This window comes from Benincasa hispida, unplaced genomic scaffold (genome assembly GCF_009727055.1).
Source record: "Benincasa hispida cultivar B227 unplaced genomic scaffold, ASM972705v1 Contig625, whole genome shotgun sequence".
NCBI lineage: Eukaryota > Viridiplantae > Streptophyta > Magnoliopsida > Cucurbitales > Cucurbitaceae > Benincasa > Benincasa hispida.
Genome location: NW_024064981.1, coordinates 97,303 through 106,136, shown reverse-complemented (window position 1 = coordinate 106,136; position 8,834 = coordinate 97,303).

Genomic DNA, 8,834 nt, shown 5'->3' with positions numbered 1-8,834 from the left:
TTTTCCAAGACACACAGAATTTCTTCAGGGGTTTTCCCTTCTGTGGTTTCAATTGTCTCGTGGGTAAGGTTCTTCTTCAACTGGAGGGGTAAGATTATCTTTATCCCATTCGACTGTTTGATCCCAGCATGCATAACTGTGGGCGAGACTCTGTGATCACTAAGAATTTGGTGAGGGGTATCGATATTACCTTATGCTCAAACAAGAAGTCCATCCCTAACACCACGTCAAAATCATCCATTTTAATGATCACGAAATCGGTAGGACCACTCCAATCCCCCAACTTTACGACTGTTCTTTTAACCATTTCTGTAATAGGCAAGGTCGTAGAGTTAACTGTTTTCATTTTACCTGCGCTTTCTTTCCAATAGAGATTCAACCGTCTGGCTTCTCTTTCAAACATAAAATTATGGGTGGCTTTAAAGTCGACCATGGTACTCTCGGTCGATTTATGGTTGACCAAAGCATCTATATATAGTACTATGCCTTTTTGGGTTTCTTTTATTTCTCCCATATTCCTTTGCAGGGCAACTAAGAATCTTAGGGCCTCAACTCATAGGGTTCGTCTTCCTCTACTTTTATATTCTCGTCCTCTACCTGAATAACTTTACCTTTCAAGTTCGAGGCTAATGAGGCTTGAAAGGCTTCAAAGACTGCTCGTTTCGGACACTCACTTGCCTTGTGTTGCCCCTTGCATATGTAACAGAATGGGGGCCGATAAAAGTTTTGTTGATTTGGCCCTCACCACGTATTTCTAGTCTTCTACTGAAGTGGTTTGCCATCCTCACTAGTGTCTTTGTCTCCCTCATTATTTCTCAATGGGCTTAAACAGTTACTCTTACTCCCTCTAGTTGGGGATCTCGATTGTTGCCTCATTTCTCAAGATTCATCAGTTAAGTCGAACAATCGTTTAGCTGCTGTGTATGTGGCTGGGAGATCTTGTACTCTCTGTTCATATAAATTTTTTTTCACGGGTTCAGCCCTTTGACAAAACAGAAAACTTTGTCTTTTTTTCGGACATATCCCATATATTCTATTGGGGTTGATGCCCTAAATCTCGTAGAGTCCTATAGTTTGTAAACACTTTGTGATTTATAATATATGATATTTTATTCACATCAGTATATGAAATATGTGATATTTTAGTTGCATTAACCACAAACCAATAAACTAAGATCCATGGTTATTATTATAACTTAAACATTTAAGTGATAACCTAAATGGTCTGTAGTATATGGATAAGAAAGAATACCTTATCCTGGTGACACTGAGTGTGGCTCGCTTTGTAGGTGTTACAAATGTTGTAAAGTGCTAAAAATGATTTGATCTTGATCATTCATGTATTAGACATGTGAGGGGAGATATTCTATACAAAGGAGTTTGTATAAGACCAGACCACGAAATGTTAGTCTCGTTATATAACGTCATTCATAATTGAGGCTTTCATTTCACTAGGATGACCATAGGTAACATAGCCTTAATCCTAAGTGAGTTGTGAACTCCTGCCTATGAAGGTTGTCCTTTGATTTGCATGGGTGAGAGTGGCCAGATCGCCGACTCAATAAGCCTACTATTTTAGGGATTCATCTGATTGGGGAGCTGAGAACTTAGTTACACAAGATAGAATTCACTCCTTCCCCGATGCAGGGACAAGTAGATAAATTGCTCTCTTAAGGGTTAATTTCGGGGCTTGAACAATGTGGCGTCATACCCTCTCTTGGCTCGAGAAGGGTTTAGTCATAGTGGGTCTATGATCTATTGTTCATTAGAGGAATCAATGGTACTTAAGGAGTTAGATTTAACTATAGAGGCAAAAAGATAATTTGGCCTAGCTTTACTTACGAGTGATTTGTGAAGGGTCATCGTACTGTCAATTGGTTATATCCAATGGACACAGAAATATATCTGTAGTGTGAAGAGTGTAGTTGTCGATCTTTAGTGGAGTTCTTGGCAGTTATCGGATGGTGGATATCGTGATTAAAGATTTTAGTCAGTTATTCACATACCGTTGGAGATTCAAGCTACAGGTTCATAAGGTCTCCTTGGTAGCTCAATGGATTCAAGTTGAGAATCAATTTTTGGGATAGTTTGAAATGTTCAAATTAACAAGAGGGAATTTGATTATACATGATATAATTAAATTAATACAATTATATATGATATAATTGATATGATATATTTGATACATTATTATTTGATTGAAGGAATTAATATAAATATGATTTATATTAAATGCCATAAAATAGAAAAAGAATTTGTAGGATTGTATCAACAGTAGTGGAAGCACAAGGATCATCTAAGCATTCAAATTCACTAATTTTGACATAATATAAAGCATGTTTCTGCAGAAAAATGGGTTTCAAGACATACCTCTTGTAGAACTTCTTCAAAGTTCCATCACCAGCTGCTATCTTCTCCATATCTTGTTGTAGACCATCTCAAGATCTTCCCCACTATTCTCTTGGTGCTCTAGATTGAGTTGTGGGACTCAAAACAAGCTTGAATCAAGGGATGAAGGAGAAAAGCTCACTGCAGCAACCTTGTTGGAGAACCATTCTTCAAACCAGTTTCTCTCTTAAAAACTCTATGGATTGCATCCCCAAGTTTTACTCCAATCTTTTCATTATATTGGAGATCAACATGCAAAGAGAAGAGTTGCATGAGTTGCAGCTCATGCTTGGAGAAGACAAAGGCAAGATTAATGCTTCATGTGTGAGCTATTTAGGTGATGGACAAATGGAAAAATATTTTTCCATTTTGTTTTCCAATTTTTAAAGTTTATCTAACAATCAAATTTTGATTTAAAAAATCTATTTGATTTTAAAAATGAAAAATTAATTAATTGCATAAATTAATTATTAAATAAAACTTAGTTAATTTAATATCAAATATTAAATTAATTTCAACACATATCCATCTTTATATATTTAAATCATATTTAAATATATAAATTCTCTTATTCCGTTTAATTCTAAAATTAAACATAATTATATATCATATAATTACTAATTTCCTTGAACTAGTCCGTTACGAGCTAGTAGGGGGATCTCGCGGACCTACAGATCATGGGCTCCAACAATTCGAGAGTAATTGGCTAAACTCATTAGACCAGATTAATCTCCATTCATTAACTAATGGGTCATTCCACTAAAGCCCATAATTGCATTCCCCTCACTGTAAATATATTATGTCCACATGATTTAACCATAATCAGCAAGTCAACAGTTCACAGGTTGTTCGTAATAACGGCTGGGTCCCCGAGATTACGTCTTATTCCTCAAGTCTCTACTGATCCTCTAATAAACAAATGGTTTATGATCCAATCACCAAACCAAACTCTCTCAGCCTAGTGAGAGGGTGGGGCTCCTTGTTCAAGACCTGGATTCAGTACTTGAGAGAACAATCTTTCTCCTATCCCTAAATCGGGTAGGCATGAACTCCGTCTTGCACCCTATGTCCCTAGCTATCTATCCAGTCTTACCCCTGAATGAGAGTCTTATTGAGCCGGTGCTGTTGAACCAACCCTCAACTATGAAAATCTAAGGACAATCCCAAATAAACAGAAGTTCATAGTCAGCTCAGGATTAAGATCGAGTTACTTAGGTCATCTAGGTGAAATAATCAGTCTTAAACAGTAAACAGTGTTATAAAGTAAGAGTGACTTATTTCTTAGTCCTGATCTTATGCAAACTCATTGCATAGGACGCCCTCACTCCTCATGTTATAACATGTACGAATTAGGATCACATCGTATGTAGCACTTTACAACTCTTTGTAACAACTACAGAGTAGGCCGCATCCAATAGTGTTACCAGAATAAGGTACCCAACCTCATTCATGTACCATAGATCATTTTGACTATTTACTCGAACCCGATCCATTCTTATATCTCCACATAAAGTTCAAGTACTCGTACAATAGTCATGGGTCTTAGTGTATTGGATTTAGACTTTCATACAATTTATGAGATCAATAACAAGTATGTTGATAATAGAAAATGTTTATCATTTTACAAACTACGAGTTTTTAGGACATAAAACTCAACAGAACTATAGTTTATATGTTGCATATGATGCAATATTAAAACTATAGGTTATAAATATAATATGATAAGTTAGTTATTGTATTTATTTATAATTTATCAATTATATGATAATTAAAATGCCTTTCCCTAAATAACCACTCTTAGTGGGTGGTTATACGGTTTTACGGCTAAGTGGGATAAAATGAAAAATAGTTTTTCTTATCATTGCACGATAACAAGTTATTAGATTACTAATCGAGAGACCACACGATAGTACCAAGTATACTAGACGATAGCTTGAGAGTATTTAAACGATCGAGTATCAAGTCTATACGATAGACTTCTTCTTCTATACGATAGTTCATCGCTTACTCGATCGTCTATCCAATCCTTCTCTCAAACCAAAATAAGTCAGAGCCCACAACTCCTGGATTCTCACACCGAGAATACCAAAGGAATCTTGTAGTAGTGTCTGAATCTATTCGAGGATCGAGTTGATACTCATTGCTGGTGTTCGAAGGAGATCGAGTCTGAGTTGATCGTTGCATTCCAGTTTGATCGAGGGAAACACTTGAAGAAAAGTTCTTCAAAAGTATTGTTTCTTTCATCCTTTGTATTTAATTCAAAACATGTTGTAATTTATGATTAATGCATAATTTGTTTAGTATTATTGTAAATGTTTGAGTTCTTTCATAATGGAGTTTAGAACGATTCGCTTCCGCTCAAAGGTCTTCTATAATTAGAGTTCCTTCATATTTAATATTAGCCTAGAAAATTGTTTCACATAGTCCCTAATAGTGCTAGTATGTTTCAATTCTCGTAGCTTATGTCTTGCCAAAATTTCAATATTCTCGGGGAAGAACTAAGAACACAACTCCTATTTCAACCTCTTCCACGTGTCAATGGTGTACCGACCCTCTTGGATGTCCATGAAATTGGATCTCCACTATAACTTGGCATCCTCTGCTAGATGCATTATCGCTAAGATGATATTTGACTCTTCAGTAGCTATGTTCATAGGTCTGAAATACTACTCCATATCAAAGATAAAATTTTCTAGCGCTTTCGCGTCACGAGCCCTACAGAAGGGCTTAGGTTCAGGTACTTTTACCCTGTTAAATTGAACTGCACCTCCAGTTGGGGCTTGATTTCCTACTGCTCTCATGGTGAGGTTAACTCTTGCATTGATATCCACAATCTCTGCCTGGATGACATCGAGGATGGCTCGAAAGTCTTCAGATAACTCAATCACCATATGAATTATCGCTTCTGTGAGTTGTCTAGTTCTTTGACACACTCTTCTATAGGGGCAACAAAACTTGACAAGCCATCCTCAGATTCGAAATTACCAGTTATCATGGCTTTTGCTTCTAGGGTCTCAACCCTTGTTAACAATTCCTTGACAGACATCTCGTCCAAGTGGCCAGCCACTGCGCCAATTTCATTGGCCTTGTTAGAGACTTTTTGTAGCCGAGTTTCTAAGAAATGGACCTGATTAGGGACTTCTATTAGATAGAGAATTTGCTCTTTTATCTCGACCAACCGGTCAACATGGAACTTGCCCAACTATTTTATAGCGGACATGGTCACAACTTCTCAACTTCACGAGCCAACTTGGCTCTAATATCAACTATCACAATTGCACCCTCGTAAGAGTCTCAAGACAGTTGTGCAACATTTGTTCTCGCCTTCGAACAAGTCAGCCAATCTAAATTCGAATAGTCGATGATACAATAGGCATTTCTCACAACTGCCACCCTCGTTCTTGAGAAAATGTTTTAGAAAACGGGTTTAGAGAAAAAGGTTTTCACAAACGTATGAAAGCATGATTAAGCAATAAAGATTAGTCATACAGCTAGAAAGCAATAAGCAACAACAATGGCTTTATAGCATACAACTCTCAGGTATAAGGATTTAGTGATTAATCTTACCCCCGTATAGTGCATTCTGAACAAAAAGACATTTTCCACCTTTGCATATGAAAATGGGCGAGCAGTTATACACTAAGAATAGTACATAGAAGGTAAACTAACTAGCAAAATGAAATACATAGGACGAAAGCATGGTAAAAAGAGGTGGAGGGGAACATGCAACCATAAACAATACGTCCTGGACAAGCATGACTGTGACACCCAGAATGCACCCAAGTATTATCCCTATTATAATTAATTTGAGTATTATATAGTTTTAGATACTTTGATTTCAATTTCTTATAAGTACATTATCAAAATGGTTGAATTCTGAGCATTGGACTTCTTTTTTAAAATTTTCGCATTTAATTTCTTAAAGCCATGAATATCTCTCTTTCAACTCTTTAATCAATCTTCTCATTCTCCAAGTTCTGGCATGAAAATTAAAAATATATTGCTTTTTTAATATTTGATATGGTCCCCAGAGTTATTCTATGTTCTTTACTTCTTGAGAGTTTAGTTTTCCATTATGTGTAGGATGAGTTTTAATGCTAGTGCAATAAAAGCTTGCCAAATTTCTAGTCACACTACAAAGCAATTACAGTGGAATAAGTAGCAAGCAATTACAATACAATAAATAAGAAAGTCAAACAATAAATGAAATAAATAAATAGAGAAATAAATACTTTGTGTTTTCTTTCCTAATTATAGTTGGATAGGGATACTCTAACCACAGACCTCGTAGTTATTAACATATAAATATGTCAATCGAGTTATGTTCAATTTGATGAATAAAACAAAACGTTGCTTGAATACGAGGAGTCTAGTTAGAATAAAATAAAAGCTTTGCTTTTAAGTATTACTAGTATTTTTTATATGTAGTATTCATTAAAAAAAACTTATAATAATGAAATATAATAGTTTGGGTTGTCGAGTTTAGAAAACGAAAAAATAACTGAGTGATTATGTATTGCAATTCAAAATACAAAAGTCCCAAGTATATAATGATTACTTTTTTAATACTAATAGTTTTTCTTCCTATAATATAAAATCTAAATATTTATAATAATAATAAATAAATAAATAAAGCAAACAATCCAACCAAAAGTTATAAGAAAAGCAAGAAAATTACGGAAGGAGAAAAACAAACCTATTTACTAGAAAAGATTTGAGCTTTTGTTGAAAATAAGTATAAAAATTTATATTTATATAGTTGTAGGAGACAAAAAGTAATCAAACTCTTGAAATTCCAATACATTGACATTTCATTATTGATTATAATTAAAAATAAATAATAACTTTTAAATTTCATTTAAATAATCATAGGTGATTTTCAAAAATAGAAAAATAAGAAAAACTATTTACATAAACTAGTAAAATTTAATCATTTTAGTCTTCTATCAATTTCTATCACTGATAGATACCGATAGACTTCTATCAGATACTAATAGAAGTCTATCAATATCTATAGTATTTTTTTTTATTTCTATAAATATTTTGAGATTTTTTTAATTTATGAAAATTTTCCATTTTTAAATAAAATCACGTTATTTATATTCTATCTTAAAAAAATTATATTTTAACCTTTCCATTTCTATCTTTTCACATTATTATTGAATAATAACTAACTAAATAGTGAATAGTGATTCATTGCTTATTACTTTAAAGTTAGTTCGTGAAAATTCTAAAGAAATTAATTGTTCACATAGGCATGAAAAAGTTTGATCAATAAATTTTAAACTTCAATATTAATTCTAATTAAATGTAAAGTCATACATTTTATGGTTATTTTTTAGAAATTAATTAAGAAAACTTTGAATACGAAAGTTTTTCATGTTCTACCTTTTCATATTCTCATACCTTTAAGTATAATTAACAGTATAATTTTAAAGCTTTGTACTGAAAAAAGAATTAGTAAGGGTTTATAACATCTGCATTTTTTTTTTTGTTTGGACAATATATAGGATGAGAGATTAAATCTCTAACCTCGAGATTATCATATATACTTGATACTAATTGAACGATCCTCATTTTGACACCTAAATTTATATTTAATTGATAAGCAAAGTAGTTTATGCCAACTTAGTCTTTTCCTCCTTTTCTTCTCATTTTCTTTAGTTGTAAGATGAGGAATTAAACCTCCGTCAACAATAAAAATAAAGGTTAAATTACACCCTTTTATTTGTGTGTATACAAAAGTCCTTAAAAATGTTTAACAAATTTTTTTGGAAAGATTTTTTTAACTTTAAACATAGTTAATAGAAATATATATTGAACTTCCAATTTTTAGTCTATTATCATATTTTAAAAAGAAGGTTAAAAAAGCATTTTTGATTTGTGGGCTTTCATCAAAATAGGAATTTAGTCCATTAACTATAGTTGGCAATGATTTATTCCTTGTACTATCAAATTTTGTAACAGTTTAATCTCTAAATATTAATAAGTAATGGTTTAGTCTATACTTTAAAATTTATAACAATTTAATCCGCATCATAAAAATTACATCAGGTTAAGTATCCATTTTTATTAAGTAAGAACATATTATTTATAGTGCATGTATGACATTTTTGTTAAATCCAACAAAATTTAATATCATTTACTAAGCCCGTAAGCATCCAAAATATCTATTGAAAATATGTTTGATTCTAATCGTTTGATATTGGGAGACTTTTAAAATTTATTCTTAAAAATTAGGATATTTGTAATATGTAGTAGATTAAGAGAAAAAATCTAAAAATATATTACATCTTTAAAAGATTTGTAAATATGGATGAGTTGACTAGCCAATTTTTGATTTTTTTTTTTAATTTTCAATTTCGTCCTCCCTTGTCTTATCTTGTTGTACACCTTTTTTTTTTAGTCTTTTTCTTTTCTTTCTTTTCTTCGATTTTTGTTTCTTC